Here is a 12,765-nt window from a genome sequence, read left to right as displayed (position 1 = left end):
ATAGAGAAATAAAAGAGCTCCGAAGCAGGGAGGAGGGTGGGTTGTGGAGCACCCACGGGGGGACACATCTCGAAGAACAGATGTTACTGCACAAGGTGAGTAACAATTTCTTCTTCTTCGAGTGATGGGTGCTCCACTATAGGTGAGTATGAAGCAGTAATCCAAACGGCTGATCGTGCTTCGGAATTATCTGTGTACAGAAGAAAGAACTGCTTGAGCGACTGCTTCGTCCGTAGCTCTGAAACGATCAAGAGCATAACGCCTAGCAAACATGGATGACGACGACCAGGTTGCCGCGTGGCATATGTCTCGTAACGGGACGTTCTTCACGAAATGCTGCGGAAGTTGCCATGCTCCTGGTCGAGTGTGCTGTTGGTGCACAGGGCAGAGGCCTGCCCCTAAGGGTGTAGCAGCGAGTGATGCAGTTAACGATATGCGACAATATACGTTGTGATGACAGTTGATGAACTTTAGAACGGTTCGCCACTGATAATAGTAATCGTGGGGACTTCCGGAAGGGACACGTTCTGTCCAAGTAGAATGCAAGCACCCTTCTGACGTCTAGTGTTTGTAAGCACGCTTCCTCGGGCATAGCATGTGGCTTGGGGTAGAAGGTAGGAAAAACTATAGGCTCATTGACGTGGAATGACAAATTAACTTTTGGGACAAAGGCTAGGTGACATCTCAGCGTGACGCCCTGTTGAGTGAATACTGTGTAGGGAGGATCGGCGGAGAGTGCAGCGAGTTTGGAAACTCGGCAGGCCGAGGTGATCACGAGGAGAAAGGCAACTTTAATAGTGAGAGTCTGTAAGTCAAAAGTTGCGAGCGGTTCAAATGGTGGGCGAGTAAGAGTGTCCAATACGAAGGTAAGGTCCCATGGTTCTGGGGTAGGCCTGTGTGGTGGGTAGAGATTGGAAATACCCTTAAAGAACCTCTTCGTGAGTGGATGTGAGAAGATGGAAAAACCCTCTATCGGAGTGTGAAAAGCTGAAATCACTGCCAAATGTACTCTCAGGGAAGCGACCGCCAAGCCATGTGAATGCAAGTGGAGTATTTAGTCTAGGATGCATTGGATATGTGCCTGGAGAGGATCAATGGCCTGTGCGTGGTACCAGGCGTAGAAGCAACGCCACTTGTAGAGGTAAGACCACTGAGTGGTCTGCTACCTGCTTTGTACCAACACGTCTCCAACTGCTTGGGAGCAGGTTAGTTCTAGCCCTTGAAGCCAGTTAGGAGCCATGCTGTCAGATGCAACCGGTCGATGTTTGGATTGAGAAGATTGCTGCGTTGTTGCGAGAGCAAGTTGTGCAGTTGTGGAAGTCGTTGAGGTCGGGATAGCGACATCTGCATGAGCTGCGTCAGCCAGGTCTGACTAGGCCAGAAGGGAGCCACCAGGATTACTGTCGCTGCATCGGCTAGTATTTTCCCTATCACTCAGTATCAGCAGAATCGGGGGAAAGGCGTATAGATTATATGTCCCCCAATTGAGCAGGAAGGCATCTCCCTTAGATTGGCTGCCTATGCCAGCTCTTGAGCAGTAACAGCGGCATTTCTTGTTGTCGTGGGTGGCAAAGAGGTTGATTTCTGGATAGCCCCATAGTTGAAAAAGATCGCGGGCTACGTAGTCGAGGAGTTCCCATTCGTGTTGGGAGTGGAAGGATCTGCTGAGTGCATCTGCAATGGTATTGATCCTGCCGGGGAGGTAGGAGGCTATGAGTGTGACGCCGTGGCGAATCGCCCAGTTCCAAAGGCGTACCGATTCCGCACATAAAGTTCAGGATCTGGCTCCGCCCTGGCGATTGATGTAGTATACAGTGCACATGTTGTACATGAGAACATGTAGTGTGGTTCCCTGGATCTGATGGACAAAGTGGCGGCAAGCATTGAAAACTGCCCTGAGCTCCAGGAAGTTTATATGGAGTAGGGATTCCTGGTGGAACCACAAGCCTTGGACGTGATGCTTTCACATATGTGCTCCCCAGCCTACAAGGGACACGTCTGTGGTAAGCTGGATTGACGGGGCGTGAGCGCGGAAGGGGACACCCGCAAGAGTATTGGCAGGGTCGAGCCACAGGGTTGTGGATACTGGTGATACCGGGTTTGTAGACTGCCAGAAGCCAATGTTGCAGGCACCGCATACAAAGATGAGCGTGTGCTATCACATACGTTGTAGACGCCATGTGGCCTAACAGCTTCAGGCAGGTAAGGTACGAGACTGCCAGGGCAGTAAGCAGGACGCTCGATAGGTCTCGGTTGGCGTGAGCTCTGTCTATGGGTAGGTATGCCATAGCGGTTGTAGAATCCAGTCTGGCACCAATGAATTCGATGGACTGGGCCGGGACCAGAGAAGATTTTGGAAGATTGATTATTAGTCCAAGAGTCTCAAATACCTCTTGTAGCAGTAACTGTGGTCTCAGTCTCTTGCATAGAGGGGGCCGTGAGGAGGCAGTCGTTGAGATAGGGAAAGATGGTGATGCTGGCCCATCGAAGGTACGCAGCTACAACTGCCAGGGTCTTTGAAAAAACTCTTGGGGCTGCGGAGAGACCAAAGGGAAGCACCGCATATTGGTAGTGATCGATGCCCAGGGTAAAGCTTAGAAATCTTCTGTGAGCTGGATGGACGGAAATATGGAAGTACACGTCCTGGAGCTCGAGGGACGTGAACCAATCTCCTTGGTGTAGCGCTGGGATGATGGAGCCCAAAGTAACCATTTTGAATTTCTGTTTCCGCAGGTGGCAGTTGAGTCCACGAAGATCCAGGATCTGTCTCCATCTGCCAGATTTCTCGGTGAGGAAGTACCGGGAATAAAAGCCTCTGCCTCGGAACTCGGGAGGAACTTCTTCTACTGCACCGATGGTAAGTAGGCGCATGACCTCCTGATGCAGTAGAAGGTCGTGAGAGGGGTCCCTGAAAAGGGACGGGGATGGGGGGTTGGAGAGAGGTAGAGTGGAGAAGGGAATGGTGAGTCCAGAGGTTACGATCTCCCTGACCCAACGGTCTGTGGTGATGGCGAACCAGTGGTGGCAGCGAACCAGTGGTGGCAATAAGGGCCCAGGTGGCAGTGGAAAAGTTTGGTTACTCATGACGAAGGCTCCAATAGGGGGATGGTGCGCAGACTCTCGACAAGGGCGTCAAACCTGCTGCCAAGGCTGCTGTTGGTTTTGCGGCTTATTAGGCTGCTGGCAGCGTCATTGGGGGCGCTGCCTTTGTTTATGTTGGGTGGTAGAAGAAGAAGAAGAAGGCGGTGGCGGCCTCCAGCTGTTATATGGCCATGTTCTCTTGCGCCTGAAAGGCAGAGTGTACATCCCGAGGGTTCTTAAGGTGGTTCGGGAGTCTTTTCCAGAATGGAACACTTGATCTGTGTTCTGGGCAAACGAAGGCCCGATCAAATGGGAGGTCCTCCACCTTGGGCTGTAGATCTTTCAGTACAGAAGCAAGGTGGAGCCAAGAGGCACGTCGCATGACGACCAATGTCGCCGTAGTGCGGGAAACCGAGTCGACAGTATCCAGAGATATCTGGAGTGCATTACGGGCTGCTGTATAACCCTCCTGCACAATGGATTTCAGTATGTCCCGTTTGGAGTCCGGCAAATGTTGCATTAAAGGCACCAACTTTGAGTAATTATCGAAGTCGTGGTTAGCAAGTTGGGCGGAGTAGTTGGCCATCCTCAGTGTGGCTGTTGCCGACGAATATACCTTCCTCCTGAGCAAGTCCAGATGCTTAGCTTCCTTGTCTGCAGCAGAGTTTCTCGATTGTGCGGACTTCACCTTTTGCTGCGCTGCGCTGCACTGCGTCGCGTCAACGATGATGGATTTTGGAGCGGGGTGTGTAAAAAGAAATTCCGCATCCTTGGCGTCAAAGTATTTCTTTTCTGTGCATTTGTTGGTAGGGGGCATGGACGCTGGGGTCTGCCAGATGTCATTAGATATTTCAAGGATCACGGCATCGAAAGGGAGAGCCAGCTTCGACTTGTTGGACTGTTGGAGGCTTCTGAGGAGGGCATGCTGCTTCTGTGGTGCCTTGGAGGTACGTAAATTTTGTGAATAAGCTACCCGTTTAAAAAACTCGTGGAATTGTTTGTAATCATCCATAAGAGAGGGTGGTTCATTAAATACTGCGTCATCTGGGGAGGAGGAAGAGATGTCTGTTGGGGAAGCTGTGGGTGGTTGCTCCACGACAGGTGACTGAGTGACATCGCTGTGGGGAGCAGAAGTTGTTGACGCATCACCGGTAGGCGTTGGTGAGCACTGAACCAGCAGGATGGAGTCCTGGGTTATTGGTCGTGGTGAGTATAATTGCTGCTGCTCTGGAGACAAGGTGGGGAGGGACGGCCTTGTGAAGGAACGTGAACGATCACGATGGGGCGAGGTACACCTACGGTAATGGGAGTCATGGTGCGAATATGCCGGAGAGTAAGAAGAAGCACTCCTATGACGATAGTAACGCGAGCGCGGAGGGGATCCTGGGGATCGTGAGCAATGGGAATGACAACATGGAGATCTCAAGTAGTATGTGCGGTGGTAACGTGGCAGTGTGATAGATTGCCTTGGAGATTTGCAGTAACAGTGTATGGGAGAGTGTCTATAATGGTAGTGCCGTCATCTTTGACAAGGTGAGAGCGATGGCTCAGGGGAAAATGCCGCCCTGTCGGGACTGGGGGAAGGCGTATGGGGATGGTGAGTCTTCCTTTGTGCCTTAGTCGGTATTCTTGTGGATGGGGGAGCCATGGGGATTGGGCTACTGGGGATCGAGATGACCGATGCAGTCGGAAACTTCCCCCAAGAGGCGTGGTGACCTAGGTGTGGAGGATGGGGATGCTGGTGCCGTATCCTCCCCTGAGCTGCCGGATTGTTGGATCACAGGGACTGGAGCCGAAATGACAGGCGGTGCAGGTCGGGTCGCACACATTGGGTGGTCGGTGCAGGCAGGCGCGGGCGTGCCCTGTATGCGATGCGGAGCCGAGTCCCCAGGTCTTGAATGGGGCCGGGTTGATCTGGGTGCCCAGTGTTTTCTCGGTGCTGGCTCCGCTGTCTGCGCTGATTCGGCTCTTGGTGCCGACTTAGTCTTCAGTGCCGGCTTACGTGACGGTGCCGGATGGGTCCTCGGTGCAGGATCGGTCATCGGTGCCGACTCCGCCCTGGATGACTGGTCCGGTGCCGTATGTGGCAACGGTGCGTCGGTGCCGAGGACCGCACCGTATGTAGCTGCGGTGCCGCGTGGAGATTCGGTGCCGCAGATGATGGTGCCGATTCTGGATGACCTGGCTGTACCGAGAATACTGAAAGCGCGGGGCTAGGCGCCGATGTACTTCGGGTTTTTGTTGACTTGTCCGCACCCTGTCTGGGAGGGAAGCCCAATGAGCTCCGTGCCTCTCCTGCACTTACACTCCTAGGCGGAGCGGAGCTTTTTCTGTCCCTGGACTTACATGGGACTGGAGCTTCCCGTTCTGCTGATGGGGGCTGAAGCGCCTTATTGAAGAGTAACATCTTCAGGCACATTTCTCTATCCCATCTTGCCTGAGCGGTCAACTTCGAACAGTGACCGCATTTCTGGGGGATGTGGCCCTCTCCCAGGCAGTGAATGCAACGGGAGTGGCCATTGGAGGCCGGCATGGGGTTGCCGCACGAGGCACATTTCTTGAAGCCGGGAGAGCCGGGCATGTTTAGTGCGGCGGTCTTCCGGGGAAGAAACAACTTGAGGGGCTGGTCGGAGCGGCCCTCAGTAATGATAACGGCAAAAGAGATTTTTTTTTAAACGACTAACTAACTATGATAATAAACTGACTAACACTATGTAGGAAGGGGCTAACTGGGAAGGAACAGTAAGAATTTAAGATAGAATTTCTCCTCAGGAGAGGAGCATGTTCCAAGTCTGTCTGCGGCCGTGGACGGCTAGGAGGAACTGGCGCGTCGGACCGCGTGATGCAGAAAAGGCGCGAACGGCACGGGACACCTCTGCGCATGCGCAGTCCTCCGGAGGGGGCTACTGCTGATGAAAACTTTCCGGATTGCGGCACCGGGACAAGCCCAACACCTATAGTGGAGCACCCACAGGGACATCACTCGAAGAAGAATAACTCTTATGCTCTGTTCTGACGCTGTACTGTAAATTTACTTGCACAAGAACATGTGTGCAGTGTAGACACTCCACACATTTTTTCACAAAAAGCGTGCAGTGTAGACAGCCTCAATATATTTCTGAAGCAGTAATTTTTGTTATAGGCAAGCCACCTGGCTGATCGCTCCCTGATCACTTACCTGCTGGTTGAGCCAATCAAGCCTCATTGGGAGAAATGTTAGATATCTGCCTAGGTAAGCCATATGTCTCTTCAGTGGCTCATTAAGGAAAGAGCATGCTGGTCTACTCTGAGTGATGGCTTTGCTGACCACACTGGGAAGTGTTTTTAAAACACTAGCACTCATATTAGCCGGTTACATACACTACATATTATGGCAACATAATAGAGACTCGTGACTGGATTAACAAAAGGTACTTAAGCAGCTAATCAGGGGCTTAGGCTTCACAATAATGCAGAGAACTCTCCCCACACCCCATAGGTGACTAAACCCACTTGGTTCCTAAATTTTCAGGAATAAAAGCTCCCCAGACACTGATGTTTCTTCCTCTAATCATGAGCACTCTTGGCCTGCGGATGCCTACTTCCTGCCTGAGGCCAGGTTTACATTAGACCTGGAAAGTTGAGCTAAGGCAGTGGTCTCCAACCTTTTTACACCCAAGATCACTTTTTAAATGACAGAGCAAGCCAAGATCTACTGCCCCACCCCTTCCTTTCTATTCTCCTCCTCTCCATCACTTGCTATCCCCTACTGCTTTTTTTTCAATTTTTCTATAGGAAGAGGTTTTTCCAACATTTGGCCTGTCTAGACTGGAACAAATGTCAGAAAAAGCCCTTCTTTTGGAAGCCCCCTTATTCCTCGTGGAAAGAGGAATATAGGGGTGACTGAAAGAGCATGTTTGCTCTTCCACTAAAAAAAGCAGAACAAACGGGGTTTGTTGGCTAGGCTTAATTTTTAAATACTATGTCAAACACAAAGTTTCTGCATTGTCTTTCTTTATGAGCAGGGCAGGGAACCTGTTTTGAGTCAGGGGTCACTGACGCACAGAAAAGTCAGTTGAGGCCACACAAGTGAGATGCAAAAAAACTCTCCCTCCCCCCAAGCCTCACTAATGTGGCCCCAACTGTGCTGGTAAGAGTAGGGGACATGGTACTGGGGAAGGGTGCTAGTGGGTGCTGGGGCAGGGAACAGGGTGCCAGTGAGGGCAGGGTCCTGCAGCTGGGGGCAGGGGAGAGGGAACAGGGTGCCAGGAGGGCAGGGGACAGGGTGCCAGTGGGAATAGGTTGCTGCAGCAGGAGACAGGGTGCCAGTGGGGGCAGAGAGTCCCCTGCACCAGCCTCCTCCCAGGATTCTCCCCCCCCCCCCCCCCGCCGAAGAGGAGGGAAGCCCTGTCGCATGCCTCTTCCAGGCCCAACTTCCCCCTCCCACGGAAAAAGGAAGCCCTGTCGCACACCTCCCCCCGGGACGCCTGACTCCTCCTCTCTCCCACCTCCCCCAGAGGAGGGAAGCCCCAGTGTGCATTTTCCCCTGGGACGCCTACCTCCTCCCCCCACGCAGAAAGTCCCCAGTGCGCCACAGACCTGGAGGAGGGAAGCAGGCAGCGCACTTCCAGAAACCCCAGAAGTGGCGTGCAGCTGCCAGACTTCCGTCCACCCTGCGGGATGCCGGAACTACCTCCATTGTCACTGGAGGTAGGTAGTTGGGCTTCTTGTGGGGGGAAGGGAATGGGGGGGCCCTAAACGCCTCGTGATCGACTGGTTGAGCCCTCCCGATCGACCAGTTGATCGCGATCAATGGGGTTAAGATAACCAACTCCAGCCACATAAAATACAGACCTGTAGTCTGCTTACCTGAAACATCTTTACAGAAGGCAGCCAATGGGTTTAAATGCTCCCCTCAGCTTCCCTTACTCATTGCAGCTGCAAGGAGTACCAGAGCTGCCCTCACTGCTCGATTTAGTGGGCCTTAACTAGGGTTTAGAAACCATGTCTCTCCTTATTCTATTGGCTGGCTTAGGCAGCTCCCTATCCAGCAAGCCAGGTCTTGCATATGACACTTAAGTCACCCCAGAATGTTTATTATGACTGCATGAGTCTAGACTCATTCAATTTGAGATTCACTATAACCCTCAAATCCTTTTCAGCAATACTACCACCTAGCCAGTTATTCCCCACTGTGTATTTTTAATTATTTTAGATTTTCTTCCCAAGTGAAGTACTTTGCACTTATCTTTATTGATTTTCATTTCAGATCAATTCTCTGTGTCATTAATGTTATTTTGAATTATAATCCTGGCCTCCAAATCATTTGCAACTCCTCCATGTTTCATGTCATCTGCAAAGTTTATAAATATACTCTTTATTCCATTATCCAGGTCATCTATAAAAATATTAATTAGTACCAGGCCCTGGAATGACCTCAAAGGACCCCACTTACATATGCCCTCACAGTTTGACAGTGAATAATTGATAACTGCTATTTTAGTATAGTCTCAACCAGCTGTAACCCACCTTATAGTAGTTTAATCTAGACCACATTTCCTTAGTTTGCTTCAGAGTGTCATTTAGGACAGCATAAAAAGCTGCACTAAAAACTACTTTTGTCCTCTTCGCTAGGGCGATGATTGTCAAAGGAGGAAGTGAGGTTGATTCAGAATGATTAGTTCTTGATAAATCCATGCTGGCCTATCCATGTAACCTCATTATCTGCCATCTGCTTACAAATTAGTAATTTGTTCCAGTATCTTTCCAGGTATCAAAGTTAAGTTGATTTGTTGAATTCCTCATCAATTATTATGCCTGTTACAATTAACTTAGAAATGGACTTAAACAACCATTGTGATCCAGCTATTTAGGCATGTACACAGAATTATCATAATTATAGCCATCTAAATGTTCAGGCTGTATAGGCAGGGTTAGCAAGAGATGCATCTTACCCAGATCATATCCTGGAGCTGGGTGAGATGCAAGTTTTCCTCCAGCCTCTTTTCATAGGGTCTGTCAACTAGAGGCCCCATGCAAATTTTATTTTTCATCACTAGCTTTTTGATCAAGAAACTGAGAGCATTTTGACCGTTAATGGAATTATAACCCTCCAGGAGTTCATTGTTTCTCAGCTTAGGATCGAGTTCTTAGATCTTCAGCTCACCCTTTGTGAGGTCCTCTGGCAAATTTAAAACAAAGCTACCTAATGTTGTAGGAAGGTGGAATTTCAACATAGCTATGTTTATCTGTAAAGAATAACTACCATTTTCATTCCCAAGCATTTCTTCCACTTTAAACACTTAAAGAACGGTTACTTACCTCATAACTATGATTCTTTGATATGTGTTGCTCATGTCTATTCTAATTAGGTGTGTGTGCGCAGCGTGCATGTGTCATTGGAAGTTTTTCCCTAAGCAGTACCCATGTATACCCCTGCTGGCCCCTCTTACCCACTCAGTTCCTTTTTACCGGAATACTTTGGAGACAGGGCGGCAGGTGGGGATTTGGAATGGACATGAGCAACAAATCTCGAAGAATCAGTTACGAGGTAAGAAACCGTTTTCTTCGAGTGATTGCTCATGTGCATTCCAAAGCAGAACCTATGGGGGAGGGCCGGATATTGAAGCTACGGGGGAGTGGAGGACCGCCCTGCCCAGGGCAGCATCTTCCCTGGCTTGATGCATTAGTGCATAGTGATTGGCGAAGGTATGGACAGAGGCTCTGCAGATGTCCAGGATGGGAACCTGTGCCATGAAAGTGGTGGAGGCTACCACAGCTCTTGTGGAGTGCGCTCTAAGGGGTGGAACCGGTACCCCCGCTAGGGCATAGCACTCCTTGATACAAGTGGTTATCCAGGAGGAGATCCGGTGGGAGGACACAGGTTGACCCCTTGCCCGTTCGGCGATGGCCACAAAGAGTTGCAGTGACTTCCTGAAAGCTTTTTACTGAGACAGGATAAAACCAAATGCCCTGTGCACATCTAGAGTGTGTAAAGCCTGTTCTTTCCCAGACACGTGCAGCTTGGGGTAAAAGACCATCAGGAAAATATTCTGGGATGAATGGAAAGATGACCCCACCCAGAAAAGTAGAAAAGCTGGGAGGGGGCGGGGCCTAACCTTGTCTTTGAAAAACACTGTGTTGGGGGGGAATCTGAGGTGAGTGCCCTGAATCATATTCCTGCCTGGCAGATGTGAGTGCCACCAGGAGAGAGACCTTATAAGACAGGTATAGAAGGGAACACGTTGCTAAAGGTTCGAATGGGGGTCCCATAAGTTTGGAAAGGACCAGCTTTAGGTCCCACCGTGGGACAGGCTGGAGGATGTGTGGGTAGAGGCCAACCCTTTCAGAAATCTGATGACCACTAGGATATCCAACAGAGTTTTCCCCCTTTTCCCCCAGGTGGAAGGCTGAAATGGCCACCAAGTGAACCTTGATGGAGGAGGAAGAGAGGTCCTGGAGCCTGAGGTCTAACAGGTAATCCAGGATCAAGGGGATCACAGCTCGCCTTGGGTGTACCCCCTTCTGGGCGGCCCAGATACTTGGCTAAGTGGAAACAATTCTGTATGTGGTCCTAGTGGAGGGCTTCCTGCTACCCAGTAGGACTTCCTGGACCTGTTACGAGCACTGAAGTTCTTCAGCCATTAGCCATGGAGCTTCCACGCTGTCAAATGTAATCCTGAGTAATCAGGACAGGGAGCAGTGGGAGGGTCATAGGTCTCTTGCATAACAGGTTGAGGAGGGTTGAGAACCAGTGCTGCCTGGGCCAGGCTGGGGCAATTAAAATCCGGGATGCTCTGAACTCCTGCACCCTGAGTAAGACCTTGTGGATTAGTGGGAAATGGTGGGAAGGCGTATAGTAGGCCCTGTGGCCAGGGGAGGAGGAGAGCATCTCCCAGTGAGCCCATGAGGGAGCAGAATCGGTGGCACGTCCTGTTCTGCCCTGAGGTGAAAAGGTCCAGATGGAGAGACCTCCATGCATGGAAGATAGATTGGGCTACATCCCACCTCAAAGACCATTCGTGTCCTACAAAGGATCTGCTCAGTTTGTCCGCCAGGACGTTTTGGGAGGTATGAGGCCATGAGGTGGATATCTGCCCCAATGCAAAGTTCCCACAGGTGAATCCCTTTCAAGCACAGGTGTGGGGAACGGGCCCCGCCTTGCTTGTTTATATATACCACCGCTGTCATATTGTGATGGAATGAGGACATGTCCCTGAGGTGGGGAAGGAAAACAGCACAAGCCAGTAAGACTGCCTGGAGCTCCCTCATGTTCCGAGCAGGGAGATCTCGTCCACAGACCACATACCTTGTGTATGAAGGTCTTGCAGGTGGGCTCCCCCGGCGGTGTCTGATGTGTCCCTGATAAGGCGGATAAGTACCGGCCTGGAAAATGGTATCCCCGCGGAGACCTCTGCCTGGTTGGTCCACCAGTTCAGAGCAAGAAGGATGGGGGCGGGGACCATCCCCACCCTATCTCATGAATGGATGACCAGGTTGTAGACTCACAATAGCCACATCTGTAGCAGGTGCATGTGCAGCCTGGCGTGTTGCACTACATAAGTGCAGGTGGCCATGAGACCCAGGAAGAACATGCAAGTCCGGGCTGTGGTCACTGGAAAGTTCTGAAGGTCCCTGACTGCCGCCTCTATCGTGAGAAACCAGCAATTGGGTAGGGAGGCTCTCACTGAGGTAGAGTCCAGGGTGGCTCCCATGAACTCTATTATTGGAGTGGACATTAGGGTTGACTTGTCCAAGTCTAGCAAAAGACCTATATCCATGGTCTCCAACCTTCTTACACCCAAGATTACCTTTTAAATGACAGAACAAGCCAAGATCTACTGCCCCGCCCCTTCCTCTTTATTTTCCTCCTCTCCATCACTTGCTATCCCCAACCCTTATACTGCTGCTTTTTCCCCCACAATTCTTCTGTAGGAAGAGTTTTTTTCCAACATTTGGACCAAATGTCAGAAAAAACCCTTCTTTTGGAAGCCCCCTTATTCCTCGTGGAAAGAATATAGGGGTGACCGAAAGAGCACGTTTACTCTTCCACTAAAAAAAGTGGAAGAACATACATCCCTGGATGCAGAAGTTTTTTTCCAGGAAATCTCCAGAATCCTGAAAGACTCCTGCAGCCTAGCTGTACCCTTGCTGTGTTGAGGTAGGATGTGTAGGCTCTGGAGTGGAAATGAGGGATTTGGGTGTGGGATGGGGTGAGAGGTGCAAGCTTTTGGAGGAAATCTGGATGCAGGAGGAGGAAGTGGAGAAGGGGACACTGGCTTGCAGAGGGGGGCTCCAGGCAGTGTTGGGGTACTAAGCAATCCACAGGCTTGTGGGTATGAGGGTGCAGAAATTTGGGTTGGGGTATGTGAGGGGCTCAGGGCAGGGGGTTCCAGTGTATGATAGGCTCAGATCTAGGGTCTGGAGGAAGGGGGAGTGCAGCAGTGTTACGATGCTGTGGGCAGATGGGGGCTTGGCCCCATGGGGGGTTTGTTGGCCAGGCTTCATTTTTAAATAAAATACTATGTCAAACACAACAAGTTTCTGCATTGCCTTTATTTATGAGAAGGGCAGGGAACCTGTTGAGAGTCGGGGTCACTGACCCACAGAAAAATCAGTTGAGGCCACACAAGTGAGATGCAAACTCCAACCCCCCCCCATCCTCACTAATGTGGCCCCAACTGTGCTGGTGGGAACAGGGGGTAT

General features: G+C 50.8%; 1 long non-coding RNA gene across 1 annotated transcript; it reads left to right on the top strand.

The window, feature by feature from the left end:
• Positions 1-980: 980 nt before the first annotated feature.
• On the top strand, positions 981-9,571 carry LOC112544100 (uncharacterized). The gene is made up of 3 exons (XR_003087421.3): positions 981-2,857; positions 3,892-4,028; positions 5,854-9,571. It is a non-coding gene; the product is annotated as an uncharacterized LOC112544100 (long non-coding RNA).
• Positions 9,572-12,765: the final 3,194 nt, after the last annotated feature.

The sequence above is a fragment of the Pelodiscus sinensis genome, chromosome 3 (genome assembly GCF_052426305.1).
Source record: "Pelodiscus sinensis isolate ZL-2025 chromosome 3, ASM5242630v1, whole genome shotgun sequence".
In the NCBI taxonomy this organism is placed as follows: Eukaryota; Metazoa; Chordata; order Testudines; family Trionychidae; genus Pelodiscus; species Pelodiscus sinensis.
The sequence above is the reverse complement of the archived record's forward strand: the minus strand, read 5'-3'. Positions and strand labels throughout refer to the sequence as shown.